Below are 25,192 nucleotides of genomic sequence, written 5' to 3' on the forward strand. Positions count from 1 at the left end.
CCTGCTGAATAGCATTGAGAACTATGTCTAGATACTCATGTTGCAACAGAAGAAAGGGTGGGGGAAAAACTGTAATTGTAATGTATACATGTAAGGATAACCTGACCCCCTTGCTGTACAGTGGGAAAATTAAAAAAAAAAAAAACCTATAATAGAATTATTACTACAGCTTAGAAATTAACCACAAAAAAAAAAAAAAAAAAAAAGATGCTGCCATGAGCCAAGGACGGCCTGGGACCACCAGCAGCTGGAGGAGGCCACAAGGCTTCCCTAGAGCCTCGAGAGTGAGATTTGCCTGCAGATGCCTTGATTTCAGACTTCATGGCCTCTGGAACTGTGAAAAAAATGAATTCCTATTGTTTTTATCCACCCAGTTTGTGGTTATTTTTCACCGCTGCCCTAGGAAACTAATGCACCCCCGAGTAACCTGTCTGTGAGGGCAGCTCCCCACTGCCCATCCAGCCCATCCCAGATGGAAAGCAACCCACACCTCTTCCACGCTGACCTCGAGTCATTCCCTTGATCCTTCCAAACAATGGTTTGGCAGCCACCACACTTCCTTTGGGACAGACAGATGTTACCAGACCTTCCCTACTGTCATTGCAATTTTGCACTCCTGTTGGAAGAATCCGTGGTGAAAGAAATGTGACCCAGAACAATAGACAAAGCCAACCCTCGCATGACGAGTGGGATACAAAGCAGACCCAGCTGCTCTAACCTCTCCACCCTTCATGATGACGAAGCCTGAAATGCCTTCCTCACTCAACACTCGTCTTAAGTGGTCAGAAACGCTTCGATGAGAAGACAATCCCAACGCCTATTGAGTGTGCCTTTGACGAAGACCCATTCAGCGCCTCCTGGGAACCAAGCACTGCCATAGATGTGAACAGTCAGATGTGGCGTTCCCGATGTGGCTCAGCGGTTAACGAATCTAAGTAGCATCCATGAGGATGCAGATTCAATCCCTGGCCATGCTAAGTGGGTTAAGGATCCGGCGTTGCCGTGAGCTGTGGCATAGGTCACAGACATGGCTCGGATCTGGCGTTGCTGTGGCTATGGTCTTTTCCTTTACAAATAAAAGCAGTTTTTGGAGTTCCCATGGTGGTGCAGTGGAAATGAACTCAACTAGGAACCATGAGGTTTCGGGTTCGATTCCTGGCCTCGCTCAGTGGGTTGAGGATCCGGTGTTGCTGTGAGCTGTGGTGTAGGGCACAGACGCAGCTCGGATCCCACATGACTATAGCTGTGGTGTAGGCCAGAAGCTGCAGCTCCGATTCGACCCCAAGCCTGGGAACCTCCATATGCTATGAATGCAGCCCTAAAAAGCAAAAATAAATAAAACAATAAATAAGTAAATAAAAATAAACAAGGAACAGTGAGATGGAATGACTCTAATGACTCAGAAAGCATGCCAATAAAAACAGTCCTCTGGGTTTGTGACTAAGGGAGAAAGAGTTTGGGGTCTGAAGTCTCTTGGTTCGGAGATGTCCGACAGGAGGAGTTGACCTTCGTCATGACATTTCCAGATTGCTGTCAGAGGGCAGACATATGGCAACACAATATCAGAGGCGGTTGTGCCAAAATGAAGAACTTCTTTGGCACCCTCTCACCTCCCTCCTCTCCCCCGGCCCCTCCTGGCTTGCCCCCATTGCCATGGGCATGCCCTCAGTGGGCGCCAACAGGTCCACCTAAAAGGAAAAGAACAGAGTCCACAGAACATGGCATCAAAGGTGGGAAAGCCTGACTTGCAGTTCCTTCTGCAAAAATAAAAATGATAATATAGTCCAGCCCAGCTCACAAGGCTGCATCTGAGCCAAATAGACAGGGTGTGTGAAAGCCTTTTATAAATTGTTAAGCAACATACAGCAGCAATGGGAGTTGCTGTTGGGCAACCGTAACCTCCAAGCACAGGTTAGATTCTCTGACATGCAGGCGTTTAATACCTAAAACAACCTGAAAGTTGCCCTTTTCTTAGGTGAGGAAAAGGCAGAAGCTGGAATGGTTGAATGACCCAAAGCCACCCCACAGTGGGTGTTGGAGCTGTGATCCCAAACCCATGTCTTGTCCCCTGAATGCCACCAGGCCCCCACATAAGGTATTATAACGGTAAAAGCTACTCAGGTGAATGTTTATGTCTCTTCTAGAGAAATAAATTGTTTTACAAATCCAAGGATCAAAGGCATACCACCATCACCGATGGTGGAAATTTAGGCACTGAGACAAGCAGTTAAAAATCTTGCCATTCGCAGCATCCTGGGTGCAGCTAGAGATTCTCATACTCAATGAAGTAAGTCAGAAAAAGAAAGCAAATCCCGTATGATATCACTTCTATATGGAATCTAAAATATGGCACAAATGAAGCTGTCTACAACAGAAACAGACTCACAGATGAGGAGAACAGATGCCAAGATGTGGTTGCCAAGGGGAGGGGAGGGAGTGGGATGGACGGGGAGTTTGGGGTTAGTAGATGCAAACTTTTACATTTAGAATGGATAAGCAATGAGGTCCTACTGTATAGCACGGGGAACTATATACATCCAGTCTCTTGGTGTCACGAGACAGGTTTCTACAATATTTTCTTAGCCTCTTTCCTGAAAACTCCATCTTGTCCTGCCTTACTTTACCCCATCTTCCTGCGTGAAAAACAGTCGCAGTTCTGGTCAAGGACTTAAGCTTAAGAACAAAGACCTCAAGGCATAAGTTATTCATGTGGTCCAGCTGAATGGGACTTAATGCATTGGTCTTGGCACACTGGACCTGTGCAGATAGGCAGCTATTTGCACAGCATGATATGTTCTCTAAAGAATAAGAGGAAGATGAGCCTCATGGCCCCAAGGGGTTTATGAGGGGTCGTTAGCAGCATATGTGTTAGCAAGGAGAACGGAGGTGCAAACCTAGGCACTTCTAGGTTGCTGCAGATAGGCACGCAGGCTGCAGAAGCACAATGGTGATTCTCTAGAATGCTCTGCATAGATAGCTGAGCTTCCTCAATGCTAATGACTGTTAAATGCCTAAAGGTCAGAATAAAAGCTTAATCAGCTACTGGCTATGTGACTTTTAAAATAACTTTAAAAACCCTATATCCTGCACCTACAACCCCCTCCTCACTTGACGTCATCCTCAAGAGCACAATAAAAGCAGTGTGGTTTCTTGAGGCAGGGCGCTTGGTCCCTGAGACCTTGAGTCCCCCGTTCCCACCTTTAATTAAGACAAATGGCTCTGTGTCTTGTTAGATGTTAACTTTTTCCTTAAGTTTCACAGTACGTGTTCTTCAGCCCCAGCCTGCTGAGCTGCTCTCGGCATCTTGGGTTAGACTTAAGGAAGATAATATGAGAAAAAGATGTGTGTGTGTGTGTGTGTGTGTGTGTGTCTGTGTGTGTCTGTGTGTCTGTGTATGACTGGGTCACTGTAGTGTAGTCTTGGGTTGAACCATGAAACTGCCATTTTGTACAGCAGAAATTGGCACAACATTGTAAACCAACTATATTTGATAAAAAAATTTTAAAGGAAAAGAAATATAAAAAAAGATCTTTTGAATGGAGGCCCTGCCCCAGAGCTCCTGAAGTCACGCTGCAGAAGTGCCACCACTCCCCGCACGCACCTCCATGTCTATGTCACAGACTTGGGATATGGCTTCATGCAGTCTTACTCTCTGTGGCAGCCCAACTCCTGGAGCCACCTCTCCTGTGGAGACCTTGACCTCCTGAAGGTCAAGTTATTGCCATTGTGAATTCAGCAGCCATAAAGCCTCGGGGCCATGGCAAAAGCACACAGACCTAGGGCCCTGCCCGGTGCTCACGGTGCTCACGCCCCACATGCAGGGCCACCAAGAGCTCAGGTGCAAAGACATGGAGCATTGGGTGCCCCTGACATAATCCCATCCTCCAGGGCAGGGCCTGACAGAAGGAGGAAAGGGCTGGAGTGGGAGAAGGGGGAGGGGGAGAGGGAGCTTCTGGTGAGGAGCACTCACTCTCCTAGGTTTAGGCTCAAATTCCACCCTTTACAGCCTTGTGCCTCAAATCACAATTCTAATACTTCCCCAAGACTCCAAAAAGCATGCCTGGAGCAAAATGCAAATCATCACACTTCTGCATTGTCCAGGGCTGCCCTAACGGTGGGCTCAAGATTAGGTGTTCAAGGAGTTCCCTTGTGGCTCAGTGGCTTAAGAACCCAACTGCAGGGAGCCGAGAAGATGCAAAGAGCCGAGGAAGGGAGCTTGCCTGAACAGTTTGATTCTGAGGGCAAGCTCCTGATCAGGAAAAGGAGCCTGTCTGAACGGTGCAATTCTGAGGGCAGGTTTCTAAACAAGGAGATGTCTGCCTGTACGGGCGCAATTCCGCGGACAGGCCCCAGAAGGCAATAAGGCTCGCCCGCTGACATTGGTGGGGAACTGAATTTTCCAGGAAACAATTTCCATTTTGCGTTGCTGAGTGGGGATTGTTCCATGGATGACTTAGTCTTTTCTGTTATTCACTTGTTATTCAGTTTTCCTCAGTCTTTCCTGATTATTTGCTTATTATTCTTATTTTCCATTCTTATTTTCCTGTGGTGATTTGTGATTTAACAAAATTACAACAATAATACAATACGAATTTCATCCTGAAGGACTTCCCCCATCCAAATCTAACTTAATTAAAACATAGTGTTTATCTACTAACTAGTTATACAGTAAACTTTAGAGTTAGGATTTTAATAAGGTTCATAAAAGTTAGACATATATTATTCATGAAACCTAGCTATGAGTTTTGTCCTTGATTTTAAAAGCTTTTAAGTGATAGCTAGTTAAGTTGATTTATATTTTCTTATACTGTCTCCCTGCCATAACGCTTTAGAGATAAACACTAGTCTAAAAACAAGATTTGTAAATGCCAAATTCTTGTGTCTGTGACCTCTTCAATTTGTAAAGACTGGCTGGCCATGGGATGATTTGTACTGAGTCTCCTCCTTTCCACATGATGTATTGTACCTATTTGCCCTTCAATTGTACTCACTAAATTTAGTTAAGACAAAGATCTTAGAACATGATGTATAGCTGCTGTACCATATAAAAGCTAACCAATGTACTTTTAACAGTGTGATGTAATCTGTAGTTAGAAACTGTCTATATAAACGATCATCTATGCCAATAAAATTTGAGCAGTACAGTGCCCTGAAAGAAGGGACAAAGAGGCTGTCTCCGTGTGCATTTGCCAACACCGTCCATCCCCGACAGGGTGCGCGTCCCTGGCCGCTGGAGCTGGACTCCGACACCCAACATAGTGTCTGTGAAGATGAGGGTTCGAACCTTGGTCTCGCTCAGTGAGTTAAGGATCCAGCATCGCCCAAAGCTGCAGCTGGGATCTAGCATCGCTGTGGCTATGGCGTAGCCTGGCAGCTGAAGCTCTGATTCGACTCCTAGCCTGGGAACTTTCATATGCTGCAGGTGCAACCCTAAAAAATAAAATTAGGTGTTCCTAGGAGATTAGAGCCACTGGTCTTCATTCCCCACCTCCAGGGCTTAGAATCTGATTTGTGGAAGCCATAACATTTAAGACAGCATTGATTTTTTTTTTTTTTCTTTTTAGGGCCACACCTACAGCGTATGGTGGATCTTTGAGTAGAGTTCTCAAATCTTGTCTTGTATCCCAAATGATGGGTGTGCAGGCCCCCTGCCCCCCAACTCTGGAAGCCACCCCTGCAAATGAAGAAGTAGCCGGAGCACCCAGACTTGAATGAAGGAATAGTTGAGCTGAGCCTGAAGAATGAGTGAATGGCCCAGGCAGAGGGTCTAGGGGAGGGTCTTCCTGAGAACTGAAGAACCACATCTCAGACACGTGAGGGGCTGGCGGGTTGAGGGATGGTGGGATCTGCCCCATCCATGCATCCAGGGCCCGCCAGCACCACCTAAACATGGCCAGGACTGAGCCTTCTCCTTCGGATCAATGGGATATTTCACCCTCTTCTGGAAAGGTCATCTCGTAGGATGAATAGCAAGTGGATTGCTTTTCCTGTACCATGCCCTCTGACCTTCTTTAAGGGATGAAGGGCATTAGGATAAGAACCTGTGTCTACATGTAGGGGTTCAGTTGGGGCCCCCAAACTAGAGCTCGTGAATGTGACCTTATTTGGTAAAAGAGTCTTTGCAGATGTCATTAATTTGAGGATTATTATTATTATTATTATTATTATTATTATTGGCTTTTTTAGGGCTGCACCCATAGCATGTGGAGGTTCCCAGGCTAGGGGTTGAATCGGAGCTACAGCTGCTGGCCTACACCACAGCCGCAGCCACTCCAGATCCGAGCCATGTCTGCAACCTACACCATAGCTCACAGCAACACAGGATCCTTAACCCACTGAGCGAGGCCAAGGATCGAACACCGAAACCTCATGGCTCCTAGTTGGGTTCATTTCCACTGCACCACGACAGGAACTCCTAATTTGAGGATCTTAAGATGAGATCCTCCTGATGACCCAGTTGGGCTCTAGAACCAGTAAGTGACCTTCTAAGGCTCAGAAGAGGAAAAGACATAAAAGGAAGCAACGTGACCATGGAGCAGAGCTTGGAAGGGGCAGACTGTCCCTGAGAGCCTCCAGAGGCAGTGCGGTCCTGCAACCCTTTGATTTAGGGTTTCTGGCCTCCAAGGTGTGAAAGAGTACATTTCTCTTGTTTTAAGCCGCCACGTTTGCAGTAGGAAGGGGCTACCCTAGGAAAATACTCTTGGACCCCCTAGGCTGAAATACCTGCTCATTTAGCTGAACAAATGGGGAGAGACCTATCATTGAATAGTCCCCAAACCAGCCCCCAGAGGGCCCTGCAAATGTGGTCATCTTAGACAATATGCAAACTTCTAACCGAATCCTGCTCTCCACCCGCCGCGAGGCCCCACGCACAGAGCATGACTCTTTATGGGGGAAAGTTTGCTCCCCGAGGTCAGGCCATCCTCAGGGATCCCAAAATCAGCTCCCAGCAACTCCCTATCCACCTCAGGTCACCACTCTGTGGGTGATAGAGGGCCACCATGGTGAGCAACACGATGGGGACACACAGCCCGGGGACCACCCAGAAGAGGTGCTGCTATGGCAAGGGTCTGAGTCACTGCCTTTGCCACCCTCCAGCCGTGTTCCAAGCCCGCTCAGTAAATACGGCGGCACCACACCAGCATTATGCTTCTTTAGATGTAGGCACCCGTCCAAACCCATCGACCCCTCTCGGGAGCAAATAGTTGGGTGAGAGTACAAAGATCTCCATTCAACCTCCTTGCTTGCTCATTTCTCCAAGCCGAGGAGAGCAACACAGAAAACACCTACGCGAATCAAATCTGAGGTCACTTTCATAGGCTGGGCTCTTGGTGGCACATACATTTTCAGGTGTAAGTATCCAACATCCAGGGACTTCGTACCCAGCACTTCCAGCCTGGAGGGTCTCAGTCCTGGTAACAGAGTGTCCTGGGCACCGAGCAGGAGGGAGCATGGGGGTGGGGGGCTGGGGGGGAGGGAGATTCTTATTTAACCTGGGGGCGAGGGGCGGGGACTCTGCCTTCAATAAAGAGGTAACACATTTAGACCCCAACTCCTAGGGTTCTTGAAGCCAAAGCCCCTCATCCCTTTGAACTCATCCTTCAGACACCTTGAGAGGCTATGGACACCAACCATCGTCTGGAGAGAAGCCTCCAATGTCCTTTGAGACGTCAAGGATCACTTCACAGTAACCGCAGGGAAGCCCCACCAGCCACTATGTGGTCCCCAGTTTCAGGCCAGGAAGCAGAGGGGCAACTGGGGCTGGGACTAAATGCACTCAGGGTCCCTTCCTGGATTGAAATTCTCATCCATCAGCTGACCTGGACCCTCAAGAGCCACGGAAGCAGATGGACGGGGATTCTAAGAATCAGAGGGTGTGTTTACATGGGCACAGCCTGTTATTTATCAAAATAGATGATGGCAGTGGGAAAGCCACTTGTGTGGCAGTTTTCCAGAGTACTTTGAAGGCCACAGGAGTTGAAATCTCTCTTTTTAGCCACACCCTCCTCTCACAAGCACGAGTTCACACCCCTTCCAATCCCAGGCCAGCAGATACACACGCAAGTGTGATGAAGATTTGGGGCCTCCTGCGTCTGACCATTGCTTGTCTGGCCCACACCTCAACCTGCCCACCTTGTTAAGACAGCAACTCCTATTCCATGTAAAAGGCAGATAATGATCCCAGACACGGATACAGCCCTTGTCCAATGCCGGGCAATGTTCCATGAGCTTTACATCCCCTCACTACAACCTGGGCTATTATTATCTCTGTTTTGTAGAAGGGGAACTGAGGCTCAGAGAGGTCAAGTAACTTGCTGAAGGGCACACAGCACTCAAGGACAAGGCTGAGATTTCTGGCTCTACTATGTCTCAGTGTCCCTTCCCTGGGAAGACGTCTCTGCACAACCACCCCTGACCCGAGACCAGATCAGGTCTCCCTTTCATAAGCATCCACACCCCCCCTTCACCAATACCATCATCAGCCATGATCTGTGATAGATTCTTCATGGCCAGCTCCTCTGATGGGCTGTAAATTCCCGTACTCGTTTGCTAGGGCTGATAGAACAGATCATCCAGGAGCTACAAGCCCAGCGCACTCTCCGTTGCAAGTTCCAGGTAGGACTCTGTTTCTTACCTTTTCCAGCTTCTGGGAAAAGTCGGCATTCCTTGGCTTGTGGCCACATCGCTCTTTCTCTGCCTCTGTGTCCACGTTCATCTCTGTGTGTCTCTGAATGTCTGTCCTTGAACTCCCTCTGCCTCTCTCTCTTATCAGGACACGTGTGACTGCATTCAGGGCCCATCTAGATCATCCAGGGGAAACCTCTTCTCTCAAGATTCCTGACTTCATCACCTCTTTTGTCACATTAGGTGATATTCACCAGTCCTGGCATTTGGTCACGGACACACCTTTGTGGTGGGAGGAGCGACCATCGAATGATCAGGAGCTGACTGTCTCATTCCCAGCTGTGCCCCAGTGTGGACACGGGGGCCCTGAAGCCCCACAGCATGTGTCTGTGAGCCTGGAGAAGCCCCAACCCTCTCTGTGAAGGAAAGTTAGGGCCACACTTGGATTCCTCTTCTCTGCCTCTACCACTGTTATTGCCCCCCCGGGCTGACTCTCCAGCAGTTGTTCCTGCGTGGAGGGAGATGGAGGAATCACCTGCTCTAGGACTCACCTCTCGCTGAAGCTCATGGGTCAGTGTGTGCCTGTGAAGACCCCATATGCTCCGGAGGGGCGTCTGTGGAATGAGTTGATTCAGGTCTACTTGTGTCCAGACTCACTGGCCAACAGCACAGGGAGAAAGTCAAGTCAGTGTTTCCAAGCAATATTGGTTGGTGCCTTTCTTTTGTCTTTTTAGGGACATACCTACAGCATATGGAGGTTCCCAGGCTAGGGGTCGAATCGGAGCTGCAGATGCCAGCCAACACCACAGCCACAGCAACGCGGGATCCGAGCCCTATCTGCAACCTACACCACAGCTCATGGCAACACCAGATCCTTAACCCACTGAGCAAGACCAAGGAGCAAACCCACATCCTCACGGATACTAGTTGGGTTCATTAACCATTGAGCCATGACGGAAACTCCAGATTTGACATGCATTTGGGATAACTTGAACCCCTGTGCTTAATAAGTTTTATGGAATTTCTTTGGAGATAGAGAAGAAAGCTCCCACCTTTGAAAAGCACACAGGGCCTCTCATCTCTTGCTCAATCCCAGTTCCTTGTAACAGAACCCTCCAGGCCAATCAGCTTCCTTCTTTAAAGCTTGAATGAGTCTTGTTTGTTGAGTCTTGTTGCTGAAAAGAGCAGGGTGCAGACTTGTCCTGGAAACTAAATCCCCAGGCCAAACTACCACCCAAAAGGAGATGGTATTTGGGTTCTTTTTAAAAATTTTTTCTTTTTACAGCCACACCTGTAGTATATGGAAGTTCCTGGAGCCAGGGGTCAAATAGAAGCTGCAGCTGCTCGCCTATGCCAGACCCGAGACAAATCTGGGATCCATGCCAGATTGCTAACCCACTGAGCCAGGCCAGGAATCGAACCTGCTGGCTCATGCACACTATGTTGGGTTCCCAACCTGCTGAGCCACCTTCGGAACTCCACTACATGGGTTCCTTCCGACTTTGAACACTTGGAAAGAGGAACTTAAGAAGCAGAGCACTGAGCATCTGCAAGGCAAAGTAGCAGCCTCAAGAATGAATAAATAATCTGTTTACTGCTTTGTGGACTTCAGGCAGGAGCCGCCACACAAACAGCTGGTTTCACATGGGTGATGAATTCTTAAAGGATAAACGCTGTCCAGTTTTGACTTCTATATGGAAGACATTCGGCAAATGCCAACAATTACAGAAAAGAGTAGACTCTCCGATGGCTCCAAAAAAGACTCCAAATTGTGTTTCAAACATCACCCCCTCTATAGCACAATCCCTTTTTTCAATAGCAACTGGAAAAAACACACTTTTGCATCCCAGTGTTCTAGTCCAGGGAAGCATCTCAAAATCTTTTGATGGCACCTGTTATATATCCTGACACGTCACTGAAGTTTGGACTTTTTTTTTCTGGGATCTCTGGCTAATACTTTTACACCGAGTTATAGTGCCTCCTTATTGGAAAAAATAAATAAATAAATAAAGTCTTGACCTGAACCTTGAAAGTGAGGGTATGCTTTGCAGATCCCTGTAGAGGAAGCAGCTTTATGTGAAGACAGAAGCTCAGGGTATTGATTTCTTTAAAATGAATCAAGCGATGCTCTGTTTTCAGAATTTATCTTCCCTATGTCATCAGCTGCCATTTATCCTGAAAATCTATGATGGCATTTCAATACTTTTTCAGTGGAAGAAATGGAATTTGGATGTCATATGCACTTGCTTATCGCTGACAAACTGCCTTGAAAATACCTTCCATTTTAAAGCAGTCAGCTGTAAGCAACCGTTTGGCAGCACATGCAAGTTCATGTTGCTCCCAGCTTGCGGCAACACCAGATCCTTAACCCAGTGAGCAAGGCCAGGGATGGAACCCGCATCCTCAGGGATACTATGTCAGGTTCTTAACCTGCTGAGCCACAATGGGAGCTCCAAACTGGAACTTGCTTAATAAATAATGAACTGAAACCTGCCTTCATTCACCGAGCTTGCTTTTAGCAAATACTTGCATGGCCTCCAAGCATCACATAGCCTAAATAAGAACACGTTTGCTTGAGTTGTTTTTCAGGAACTTGGAGTCAGCTCTGTCCAGTTCGAGCTTGAGCTGGTTAAGGTTGGTTAGGACCACAGACCCTCCAACTGGGCTTGCCAAAAACTCCACCCTCAAAACATGCTGACACCCCATTTTCTAAGCATATGCCCCATGAAGAAGCCTGTAGCTTAGTTGCACCTGTGCATAATTACGATTACCTCACTTCACATGCTTTTCTGATTTCCAATCACCTTTCCCCATGATTGTTTATCCCGTAAATATCCCAAGCCCCTTGTCCTGAGGGAAGCAGATTTGAGATTTGTTCTCTCGTCTTCTTGCTTGGCGGCCTTATGAATAAACCAGGTCTCAGGTGCAAATTGATTAGGTAACAAGGTAAGATGGCTGATCCAGTTACAGAACAGGCGTCTAGAGCTTTTTTAAAAAAATTCGTCTGTGTTGGAGTTCCTGTCGTGGTGCAGCAGAAATTAATCTGACGAGGAACCGAGGTTGCGGGTTCGATCCGTGGCCTTGCTCGGTGGGTTAACGATCTGGCGTTGCCATGAGCTGTGGTGTAGGTTGCAGACGTGGCTTGGATCCCACATTGCTGTTTCTGTGGTGCAGGCCGCCGGCGGCTGCTGTGATTTGACCCCTAGCCTGGGAACCTCCATATGCCACAGGTGCAGCCATAGAAAGCAAAAAAAAAAAAAAAAAAAAAAAAAAAAATTCCTCTGTGTGATGTCCTTTGACTTAAAATATACTTTGCCATACAGATGGGCCATATGTATGGTAAACTGCCAACTGAGTCAGGGAAACATGGGATCTGAGAGTCAGGAGGAGCTCTAGAATTCTAGCTCTGTGTTCTCTCTTGAAGCTCATGTTTTGTTCTAGTACCCTCCATGAGAGGACACTGACTACCTCATCACACAGGGTGTTCAAAGAAGCAAGGGAATCGGGAGTCACTTGGACAGGGTCTTACATGCCAGTAAGGAATTTGCCGAAGATGGCACAGTGCACTATTGGCACAACCCAATGAGTCCCCACCTCCTTGTGTTAACTTGTTTTGAGCCCAGGTCATAAAGAGATGTGTTCTTTCATGTGCTTACGATGAAGAAATATATTCCCTCCTAGGAATGAACAAACCAATCACTTAGTTTTACATGGTATATTTTAAGTGGCCAAAGAAGTAAATTGTTTGAATTCGTCTGTTAGGTTGAAGGCAAGGAAGGTTTCCCAACAAAACATGTCTTTAGTACATGATGAAGATGCCACAGCTCACCTGGACTGTTGAGCATCTCTGTCTCACTTGTCTCGACCTGGACCTCTCCGTTAGCCCACCTGGGCGTGTCCCTGTTGGCACCAGGAAGATTCCTGCCCAGAATATCCACCCAGAGGTAAGATATTGATCTTGTGAGGTCTCTTCAGCAGTGTCTCAATGATTGCTGTTTTATTTTTTACACGTTATTGCAAAGGTTTTCATCACAAAAGTGCAGTGAATAGAATAGTTAACCCCCTAGACCCATTCTCTGATTTAGCAATTTCAGCATTTTGATTCTGTTGCACTTGCTTAATCAAACCATTGTTTTTTTTATGATCAATTTTTTCCGCTATAGTTGATTTACAGTGTTCTGTCAATTTCTACTGTACAGCAAAGTGACCCAGGCATATAGATAGATAGATAGATTCTTTTTCTGACATTATCCTCCATCATGTTCCATCACAGGTGACTAGATATAGTTCCCAGTGCTATACAGCAGGATCTCATTGCTTATCCACTCCAAAGGCAATAGTTTGCATCTATTAACCCCAGACTCCCAGTCCATCTCACTCCCTCCTCCTGTCCCTTGGCAACCACAAGTCTGTTCTCTAGGTCTGTGAGTTCTTTTCTTTGGAAAGGTTCACTCGTGCCATATTTTAGATTCCAGATATGTGATATCATATGGTATTTGTCTTTCTCTTTCTGACTTACTTCATGTAGTATGAGAGTCTCTAGTTCCATCCATGTTGCTGCAAGTGGCATTATTTTGTTCTTTTTTATGGCTGAGTAGTATTCCATTATATATATATATTTTATATATATATTTTTTATATGTATATATATGTATTTATATATATGTATATACACAACACATCTTTCTTAATCCAATCATCTGTCAATATATATTTTATATATATATATACACACCACATCTTTCTTAATCCAATCATCTGTCAATGGACATTTAGGTTGTTTCCATGTCTTGGCTATTGTGATTAGTGTTGCAATGAACATACGGGTGCATGTAATTTTTCAGTGAAAGTTTTGTCTGGGTTTATGCCCAAGGGTGGGATTGCTGGGTCATATGGTAGTTCTATATTGAGTTTTCTGAGGTATCTCCATACTGTTTTCCATAGTGGTTGTACCAATTTACATTCCCACCACAGTGTAGTAGGGTTCCCTTTTCTCCACACCTTCTCCAGCATTTGTTATTTGTGGGCTTATTCATGATGGCCATTCTGACAGGTGTGAGGTGGTACCTCCCAGCAGTTTTGATTTGCATTTCTCTAATAATCAATGATGTTGAGCATTTTTTCACGTGCATGTTGTCTATCTGTATATCTTCTTTGGAGAAATGTCTATTCAGATCTTTTGCCCATTTTTCAACTGTGGCTTTTTTTTTTTTTTTTTGCTGTTAAGTTGTATAAGTTGTTTGTATGTTTTAGAGATTAAGCCCTTGTTTCATTGCATCATTTGAAACTATTTTCTCCCATTCCGTAGGTTGTCTTTTTTTTTTAATGGTATCAAGCCATTCTTTATCTGTCTCCTTCCCTTCCTTGCTTCCTTGTTTATTGCATCATTTGAAACTATTTTCTCCCATTCCGTAGGTTGTCTTTTTTTTTTTAATGGTATCAAGCCATTCTTTATCTGTCTCCTTCCTTCCTTCCTCTCTTTTTTTCCCCCTTCAGTGATTTTTTTTTTTTTTTTTGTCTTTTTGCCTTTTCTAGGGCCACTTCCTGTGGCATATGGAGGTTGCCAGGCTAGGGGTTGAATCGGAGCTGCAGCCACCGGCCTACGCCAGAGCCACAGCAACGTGGGACCTGAGCCGCGTCTGTGACCTACACCACAGCTCATGGCAATGCCGGATCCTTAACCCATGAGCAAGGGCAGGGATCGAACCTGCAACCTCATGGTTCCTAGTCAGATTCGTTAACCACTGTGCCACGATGGGAACTCCCCCCTTCAGTGATTTTAAAATATATCCTTGGAGTTCCTGCTGTGGTGCAGCAGGTTAGGGATCTGGCATTGCCACAGCTGTGACATAGGTTGCAGCTGCAACTTGGATTTGACCTCTGGCCCAGGAAATTCCATATGCCAGGGATGTGGCCAAAAAAGAAAAAAAAAAAAAATCCTTAACATCATGTTATTTCACCTTGAAAGACTTCTATAGACATTTCTAAAATATAAGGCCATTTTCCACAATCCATCAATGTCATCCAATGTAAATTAAAAATTCTTTTAAAAGAATGATTACTCCACTTATACTCTAAGGTCTCCACTCATTGCATTTATTTGCATGGCTATGATGGCTCTGAAGTCCTTTTTTTTTTTTTTTTTGCTTTTTTAGGAGACGTTCTTGGTGTATGGAGATTCCCAGGCCAGGGATCAAATCAGAGCTGCAGCTGCCAGCCTACACCACACCACAGCAATACCAGATCTGAGCTGCATCTGCAATCTACACACCACAGCTCATGGGAACACTGGGTCCTTAACCCACTGAGCATGGCCAGGGATCGACCCCGAAACCTTGTGATTCCTAGTTGGATTCATTTCCACTGTGCCACGACGGGAACTCCTGAAATCCTTTTTTAATCTGAAACTTCCCCTTAGCTCTCCCCTCTTCTCCTCATGCCCCGGACTTGTCTTAGAAGCTGGACCAGTTTTTCTACAAGAGATGCCCCACATTCTGCATTTGTTTCATTTCTCTCTTCTGAAGTCCTTCAACTTATAAGGGTTTGTCCCTTATTTCTCCTATAAACTAAAAGTTAAGTCTAGAGGCTTGATCAGATTCTTTGGTACTTTTTTTTTGGTCTTTTTGCTATTTCTTGGGCCGCTCCTGCGGCATATGGAGGTTCCCAGGCTAGGGGTCTAATCGGAGCTGTAGCTGCCAGCCTACGCCAGAGCCACAGCAACGCGGGATCTGATCCGCGTCTGCAACCTACACCACAGCTCACGGCAACGCCGGATCATTAACCCACTGAGCAAGAGCAGGGACCGAACCCGCAACCTCATGGTTCCTAGTCGGATTCGTTAACCACTGCGCCACGACGGGAACTCCTCTTTGGTACTTTCTATTGTATTCTATTTATAGGTGTACTTTCTATGGCATCTCATCAAAAGGCTTATAGCCTGGTTGTGCTACATTGGGTAAGGCTGAGATCGGTCATTGGATTCAGGTGATGGCAGCCTGATCCCTCCACTCTAAACTTCCCTGCCGATCATTCTCCATTAGGTTTTGCATCAGTCTAATCTCAGAACCTGTTATGCAATTAGGAGTTTGAAAAGTGGTGACTTTTGTACCATTTTAATTCTAGTGTCCCTTCTAAATGCATTAGCTGGAATTCACCTTTATAGGTGAATAGCTCTCATCAACCAGGGCTATTTAGGAACCTGGGACTACAGTTGCTGTAGAACAAGCAGGAGAAATATTCACTTCTTTCCCTTTAATTACCATTTCTCAGAGTAAGGAGTTTGTCCTAGTCAGTTCAGGCTGCTATAACAAACACCGTAGACTGGGTGGCCTACATAACAACCAGTTATATCTCACAGTTCAGGACGCAGCAAAGTTTAAGATCAAGGTGCCAGCAGATTCAGTGTCGGGTGAGATCCTCTTCCTGGCTTGCAAACAATCACCTTCTTGCCATGTCCTCAGCTGGTGGAGAGCTCTGGTCTCTTCCTCTTCTTATAGGTTCTCTTTTCCATTTTTGTCTTTTTAGGGCTGCACCTGAGGCATATGGAAGTTCCCAGCCTAGGGGTCAAATTAGAGCCACAGCTGCTGGCTTATGTCACAGCCACATCCACAGCAACTCGGGACAGCTTGTGGCAATGCCAGATCCTTAACCCACTGATGGAGGCCAGGGATCAACCCTGCATCCTCATGGATACTAGTCAGGTTCATTCCCACTGAGCCATGATTGGAATTCCCATTCTTATAGGTTCTTATAAGGATACTAACCCCATTATGGACCCCACTGTTGAGAGTTCATCTAAACTTAAGTTCCTCTCAAATGCCCCACCCCCAAATATCTTCACACTGGGGATTAGGATTTCAACATACAAATTTAGGGGGATACAAACATTTGGTCTCTTGCAGAGTTGGTGCCCTAGCTACCAGCAGGAACTTCAAAAGTGCCCAGTGAACTTTTTAAGCTGCTATTGCTATTCCTCTTTCTCTGATTATCATTATGAACTCATGGATTCTTATATATTCGTTACGTGTTAATCAGTCCCAGTCATTATTCATTCTGATGTCCAGAGTGTCCCTTTTAGACCATGGGAACCTCACAAACTAGGTTTTCAATGTGCCGTCAGTTTCTGGTGGCTTCCCTGCTTTCTGGCCCAAGAAGCCCCAGGACCAATTCATACATGTCCTGCCTCCAAGTTGGACTCAGCCACTTGCCTACAATGGCTTTCTTGTTTTAGCAGGAAACGGTGTGTTCATTGCTGTGGAGTTGTTATAGCTTCTGTTAATTGATTTAGAAAATCCATCTTTTTCAGAAAGAAAAAGCCTAACATATTCAAGTGATTTTTCCACTTCACATTTAACATCATCAGGGTTTCACTTCTTTGATGTTATATTTGTGTGCCTTTTCTGTAATATTTAAAAGCTTGTTTTCTAAAGATAATTTTTATGGCTCGAGTGACTTATTGAACTATAATCACATATCATAATTTCAAAATCGCAAGGTCAATATTGCTACTAACCAGAAGACCACTGAAGGAAATTTAACTTTTCTTTGCAGTTCTTTTTGGCCGTCGAATGTAGAGTGTCTTCGGCTAATGAGGTATAATCCGAATGTTACATCTGAAAGTAACTCGAAATAGCTCTTTTATCTTTGTGGCATGACATCAAGCTGATACATAATTTAGTACTAGTTTTGATTTGTTTTCAATTTCCAGGGAATGCTTCCTTCTCCTCTCCTTTTGATTTAATTTTCCTTTTTAAATTTATAGAATATTTCATGATTCCAAAATCAAAGCTTTCTAGCAAGATATATTCAGAGACGTCTCATTTCTTTCCCTGCTTCTGCCCCTCATTCCCTCTTTTTCCCAGTATTTCTCCCACTGGTTTATCCTTCTTGTGTTTCTTTTTGAAAATATGAGAGAGTGTGTGTGTGTGTGCGTGTGTGTGTGTGTGTGTGTGTGTGTGTGTGTGTATGTGTTTCCTCCCCTTCTTCACTCAAAAGTTTGTACACTATAGACACAGTTTTGCAGGTGACCTTTTATTTTACCGCATAACATCTGGACATCAATCCATATAAGTATGTATATCGAGAATTTGCCTCATCCTTTTCATGCTGCATTGTGCTCCATTGCGTGGGTTTTTCATAATTTAGTCAATGTACCTTTTCCTTATTGATGGATATTTGGGTTATTTCCAATTCTTTGCATCATAAACAATGTTGCAATGGATAACTTATGAAGATATAATTCTGTTTGTATACAGATGTATCATTGGAATAGATGCCTATAAATAGGATTGCTGCATCAAAGAAAAAATGCATATGGAATTTTGCTAGATACTGTCAATTCTCTCCCATAGGGCTTATATTATTTTTATTTATTTTATTTATTTATTGTTTTCCTTTTAGGGCTGCACCTGCAGCATATGGAGGTTCCCAGGCTAGGGGTCCAATCGGAGCTACAGCTACTGGCCTATACCACAGCCACAGAAACGCTAGATCCGAGCCATGTCTGCAACCTACACCACAACTCAAGGCAACATCGGATCCTTAAGCCACTGAGCAAGGCCAGGGATCAAACCTGCAACCTCATGGTTCCTAGTTGGATTTGTTAACCACTGAGCCACAGGGGGAACTCCCACTTATATTATTTTGTATTCCTATCAAGAATGTATGAGAATTCCAGTTTTCCCCACACCCTTGCCTATGGTGTTTGGTGTCAAAGTTTTGAATTTTTGTCGGTTTGATGGGTGAGACATAGTATATCAATGTAGTTTTCTCATTTCTCTTATTATAAGGCTGAACATCCTTTCGTATCATTAAAGACCATTCACTTTTCATTTTCTGCAAACTAACTTTCATCCATGAAGACAAAAATTACTCTTTTCCTTTTTAATTTTTGAAAGTGTGCTCTGTAAATTTTTTTATCTATGCTGTAAGTTGCAACTGCTGTTTATTATTTGTCTTTTGGGTTTGCTCATAGTATTTTCATCTTTTAAAAGGTCTTTGGGGACTTCCCATTGTGGCTCAGCGGAGTACGAGCTAGACTACTATCCGTGAGGATGAGCGTTCTATCTCTGGCCTTCTCAGTGGGTTAAGGATACGGCGTTGCCGTGAGCTGTGGTGTAGGTCACAGACACAGCTTGGATCCCAGGTTGTTATGGCTATGATGTAGGTGGGCGGCTGTAGCTCCAATTAGACCTTAGCCTGGGAACCTCCATATGCTATTCGTGTGGCCCTAAAAAGACAAAAAATTTAAAAATAAAATAAAAAGTATTTATTTGGGGTTGTGGAATTCACAATCTTTTTCTACTGCTTTTGGATGTCAAGTCATAAGTGAGAAAGTTCTCCTCCACTCCTACCTCGCAAAGGATTTCACCTGCTTCGTTCCGAGCACTTACATGCTTTATAACATTTAGATTTTGATCCATTTGGAAGTTAGCTTTGCCACACAATGTGAGTGACAGGACATTTTCCCCATGTCAGTGATTAAGTTTTTGACTCAGTTACTTGACATTGGATATTCATAGTTAAAGTAAGATAACATCTTTTTCAAATTTTCAGCACCTTGTCATCCATAGGCTAAAATTCAGGGATATTCCAAGAGGTACAAGTCAACATGATGGAAGCGAACTGTTAGCTTCTCTCAGCCTGTGGTTTTAGAGCCTTCTAACCACACGACTCGCAGTCCCATCTCAACACCAGTGCAGTGGGTAATGTTAGACGGGAAGCCAGGAGGAATAGCGGATGCTTGTCGGCCAAGCTGGCAAGACCATCTGCTTCCCGGAATTTCCAATGCCATTTACCAGATAAAGCTGGGATAGGAGACTCTAATGTGTGCTACGGACAAACATAGAGGCTCACAGGTGTCACAGTGCGTTGCCTGTAGAAACTTTTTGGTCCTTGAGCCTCATCAGAGAGAATGGCTCCAAGTTACTTTAAGAAAAGCCAGGAGTTCCCACAGTGGCGCAGTGGTTAACAAATCCGACTAGGAACCATGAGGTTGCGGGTTCGATCCCTGGCCTCACTCAGTGGGTTAAGGATCCAATGTTGCCGTGAGCTGTGGTGTAGGTCGCAGAGGCGGCTCAGAATCCCACACTGCTGTCGCTGCGGTGTAGGCCGGCAGCTATAGTTCCAATTAGACCCCTAGCCTGGGAACCTCCATATGCTGCGGGTGCGGCCCTAAAAAGACAAAAAGAAAAAAAAAAGCCAGATCTGGAGTTCTTGAGGTGGCTCAGCAATAACAGAACCTGACTCGTAACTATGAGCATTCTGGTTTTATCCTGGCTTTGCTCAGTGGGTTAAGTATCCTGTGAGGCTGTGGCTGTGGCTGGCAGCTGCACCTCCAATCTGACCCCTAGCCTGGGAACTTCCATATGCCACACATGTGGCCCTAAAAAAAGGAAAAGAAATGCCATTTCAGGTATATCAATTTAGGCAAGAATTGATATTTCTGAACTTGGTTCAATAGTTTTTGTTTGGTTGGTTTGTTTGTTTAGGGCTGCACCTGCAGCATATGGAAGTTCGAGGGTAGGGATAGAATTAGAGCAGCAGCTGCAGGCCTGCATCACAGCCACAGCATTGTGGGATCCGAGCTGCATCTGCGACCTACACCACAGCTCACGGCAACACCAGATCCTCAACCCACTGAGCCAGACCAGGGTTCAAACCCTCGTCCTCATGGATCCTAGTTGGGTTCGTTACTGCTGAGCCACAACAGGAACTCCAGTTCATAAATTTTTAAAGAAGATTTTACAATGATGATAGCAAAATAAAGTGATGCTAGGATAATAAAGTGAAAATTTCTTACATATTTTGAATGTGATAGACGTGGAATTGTCAGCATATTGTTATGACAGATGAACCTTTTCTTCTGTGCTTTTTTGTTGTAAAATCTGCTTTCTTCACCTGTGAAGATTACAGAAGTTATCAACAAATAGTAGGACATGAACTTCTGTACTGTTTTTCCAGTAATGGTGAAAGACCCCATATTGGCTGAGATGCTCTCAGGGACCTCTACAAGGTGACTAAACTGTAGCCATGGACTTGAAGGAAGTTCATCAGTCTAAGGAAAAATCAAAATTTCAGCCTTGGCCTAATTCATGTTGTGGTCTACTCGACGGAATCAGTTATGGAATTAAAGCCAAGAAATTTATTATCAGTAAGGTGACTGCTATTTTAAAACAGCAGTCAGAGTTCCCATTGTGGTTCAGCAAGTTAAGAACCCAGCTAGTATCCATGAGGATGTGGGTTCCATCCCTGGCCTCACTCAGTGGATTAAGAATCTGGTGTTGCTGCAAGCTATGGCATAGGTCGAAGATTTGGCTCAGATCTGGTGTGGCTGTGGCTGTGGCTGTGGCTATGGCTGGCAGCTGCAGCTTCAATTTGACCCCTAGCCTGGGAACTTCCATATGCCACTAGTGGCCCTAAAAGACCAGGGGGAAAAAAGGAGTTTAACCACAAAAATTGGGGGATTAATATTTTTATTAGGTTGCCTTGGTTTTCAAAATCTCTAGCCAAAAAAAAAAAAAAAAAAAAAAAAGACTGCTTATAAGATTCAAGAATGATAAAAATAAATTTCTGTGTTGGAACTGTTTAAGGAAATAAAAAATTCTAGCGTTGAAAGAGACATTAGAGATTGTCTCATCCAAAAGGAAATCTGTTGCATTTGTAAGTGCAGCTGTGGGGTGTCCGATTTAGAAGAACTGCTTCTTCGACATTGAGATGCTCGACAGTGGAAGTGACATAAGGGCACGATGTCAAACTTAGGGTGACTGATCGTGGCGGAGTCTATGTGATTGCAGGCTTACTAAAAGATCTAGCACCAGCTAGTGGTGAGAATTAATGAAGACATTACTTGCCAGGAAAAATAGAACATTAGTTGAAAGGAAACCTTACAGCTCAATTTCTCAACCACTTTCTAGATGTCTTCCACAGGACATCAGTTTGACCCTCCTGCTGAAATAACACAGACACCTTTATTTTTAATGCTGAGGGGTGCTGTGTAGCCAAACAAACAAACAAACAAACAAAAAAGAAAAACAAACCTGATGACAGCTTCTGTGGCACGGTTGTCAGAATCCTGGGAGGAAAGCCGAGGATGAGGGTGGGTAAGGAAGGCAATGAAAAAAATCATTGTATTTGCAAAAAAAAATACCCTTGAATATATACAGCTGCAGGGAGCTTGTGCGTACTTAGCAGGATGTTGGTATTTCGCCCTAATTCCGCCTGAAGGATATTCTAGCTGTCCTTGAGAGCAGTTATTAAATCATCAGAACCCAGACCATTTATCACATCCAACACCCTGTGATGGAAAATCTGGAATTTCAAACAGACTCAGCAATCACACCCTGAGCCAGCTAACACGGTCTCGCTTGGGTCTAAATCGCCAGAGAATGAAGGACTTGAGTGGCAGAGGGGACGTTCGTGGTAGCCAGCCTGCTTTGTCTACTCTTGTGATGGTTTACACACCCCGAAAAGTCTATTGTGTTCAATTAATGCAGCATTAATTCATAGTGGTCATGAGGCAGGATTAAATGGGGTGCCACAACCATCTTCTGTGGCTATAAAGGAAAGAACTGGAAAATACAGCTTCGTTATCCAAGGAAGCTTCTTCTCAGATTCAAATTCAAAGAATAAGAATTTTTTTTTTCTTGCTTTTTTTTAAGGCCGTACCCATAGCATATGAAACTTCCCAGGCTAGGGGTCAAATCAGAGCTACAGCTGCCAGCCTACAACACAGCCACAGCAACTCGGGATCCAAGCCTCATGTACAACCTACACCGCAATTCATGGCAACACTGGATTCCTGACCCACTGATCAAGGCCAGGGATCAAACCCAGGGATCAACCCCACATCCTCATGGAAAGCAGTCGGATTCATTTTTGCTGAACCACAACGGAACTCCAAGAATTACTTCTGATGGGAGTTCCCATGTGGCTCAGTGGGTTGAGGATCCAACGTTGTCACTGCTCTGGCACGTCCGAGTTTGATCCCTACCCTGAAAATACTGCATGTCAAAAAAAAAAAAAATTGGGGGGGCAGGGTGCACAGCCAAAAAAATTTAAGTAAAATAAATTACTTTTGTTGAAGTTAAAACATAGTTCAAAAGATCGTTATTGAAGAATAAAAACTTTACTGCTAGAGCACGTAGGGGTCCTAGGATCTAATACATCTTTCAAAAAAAAAAAGGTATACAAACCCACTGTGTAATTTGTTTCTACTGAGCAATTATATGTGTGTGTGTATATGGATATATTTCTAAAATCCAAGCTTACAGGAGTTCCCGTCGTGGCTCAGTGGTTAACAAACACGGCTAGTATCCATGAGGATGCAGGTTCGAGCCCTGGCCTCACTCAGTGGGTTAAGGATCCAGCGTTGCAGTGAGCTGTGGTGTAGGTCGCAGACACTGCTCAGATCCCCACGTTGCTATGGCTGCGGCGTAGGCTGGCAGCCGTAGCTCTGATTCAACCCCTGGCCTGGGAACCTCCATATGATGCAGGTGCGGCCCTGAAAAGACAAAAGACAGTGGAGCGGGCTCTCCTGTGGAGGCGGGGAATTTTGGCCCACGGGGGTGATCGCTAAGACTCACAAAGGAGACCTGGGCCTTGGGCTCCCAGAGAAAAAGAAGAAAAAAAAAGTCATCAAAGAGCCAGAAACTCCATACTCGGTTTTAAACAGTGACAGTTATTTCACCGAGGCTTGTCCCACAAGAGCCATATCACCCTTGAAGAATGTGGTCCAAGGGCAGGCACTGGAAATGGCTCTGGTGAAGAGAAAGAAGAAAAAGAAGGGTCATAGTGCTGTCTGCAAGGAGCCCCTAAAACCTGAGCCTAAGTTATGTGCTGGCCGGACTGAGTCGTCCCCAGGCCCCGGGAAGCAGGTGTTTCTTCCATCTGAGTCCCTCCGCGGGGAGAAAAAGTCGTCGTCCCTTGCCCAAGGGTGAGGACCTCCCCGGACCCCAGGCAGGGCGAGGAGGTGACCAGAGTTGGCAAGAAGTTCAAAAAAACACAAGAAGGAGAAAAAGGCCCAGGAAGCCACAGCCTTCTTAGCCAAGGACCCTTGGATCTGCGAGGCGGGTGATGCTTTGTGCGCATGCTCAGTTGGGAAGGCTGGTGAGTAGCAGGCAGTCCCAGGGCAGAAGTGGAAGCAGGGGAGCCCCAAGGAGCACAATGCGAAGGCAGAGAAAATCCAGCAGGAGGGAGATACTCCCCTGGAGCACCCCAAGCTCTCCAGGTCAAAGTTGAGTTTCCAGAATACATCCCAACAGTAGATGCCCCAAGACTCCTGCAAAGAAGAAAATGCAGTCCAAGAAAAAGGCAGCGCAGACAGACCCTGAAGAGCCAGAACTGAAGAGGAAGAAAAAGAGGCAAGAGAGCAGAGGAGCAGAAGAACCTTGTGGGAGGAAGAGCCCGACGCGGACTTGGAGGTGGTGACCGAGAAGAAGGGCCACACGACAAGGTGCACAGAGACCAGGGAGGCAAAAGGCTTTGCACGAAGAGATCGATCGTGAGTCGGGCAAAACGGAAGCTCCTGACACCAAGACGTGTCAACAAGGAACTCGCTTTGGCCAGTGGGATACCGCTGGTTTTAAAAACGAGGAACAGACACTCAAAATTCTCAAACTCCTGGGTGGCTTGAAAAACCGTCGGCTTCATTCAGCCACGCCCCTGCTGTGGCTGGAAGGCCCAGCATGGCTCTCAGCAAGCAGGTGGCGAGGCGATGCCCTGCAGCAGAACCTGCATCGGAACAATGATCGAGCCCTGAGCTGGAAGCACAGCCGGGCAATGGCCTCAGCTTCTCCCCCGCCCCAGTCAAGATTGTTTATACTGACAGGGATGCATCCGAATCAGGCAAGTTTGAAGATTAAACTCTACTCTCTGATCCCCCCCAAACAGCCAGCGTTGCTTGTCTGGAATCGAAGTCCTGCAAAGGTTAAGGACAAATGGGGTGGATGTGCTCGGACAAACTGGGGTGAGGGCAGCTGGTGTCTCGGGATCCCGGAGACCGTGTGTGGCTAAAACCTACTGCTTTTTGTGTTAAGCATTCCATCCCTGTCTGAAGACAGTGTGTGTAAATAAGAACAGTTAACGTTTGTCGAGGGCTTGGTACGTGCCAGGCACGTTCTAGGGCGTCTCCCTTGCATTAATGTATTGAATCTTCACGCTGATGAAATCGGCGCTATTGTTGTCCCCACCTGGGAGAGGAGGACACGAGGTTCAGAGATGAAGTAATAAAATTGCCTGGGCTCTTCATCCAGCCAGCAAGGGCCAAATGGTACTTTGGTGCCCCAAGCCCCCATGTCACTGTTCACTCTGAATGTTCCCACTAGGGAATTTCACTCCCTAATGCCCAGGCTGATGGACTAAAACATCTTTTGATTTAAAAAAAGAGAGAGAGAGAGAGAGACCAAATATACAATGGTGTTCCCATGGGTGCGCTCTTGGCTCCTGAAAGGTAAATGGCTCCAAGTATTTGCAAGACTTTCTAAACAATGTCCTTTAATTACTGTGGCTCTAGACTCTTCAGATGCTCAAGACCCCTGCTTGTTGTGTTCCCTTGTGACAGTAAGCTCTC

At 45.5% G+C, this 25,192-nt stretch overlaps 1 pseudogene; it reads left to right on the forward strand.

Moving 5' to 3' along the window:
- Window positions 7,002–24,485, forward strand: LOC100738564 (annotated as a pseudogene).

The sequence above is a fragment of the Sus scrofa genome, chromosome 6 (assembly GCF_000003025.6).
Source record: "Sus scrofa isolate TJ Tabasco breed Duroc chromosome 6, Sscrofa11.1, whole genome shotgun sequence".
Classification (NCBI taxonomy): Eukaryota; Metazoa; Chordata; class Mammalia; order Artiodactyla; family Suidae; genus Sus; species Sus scrofa.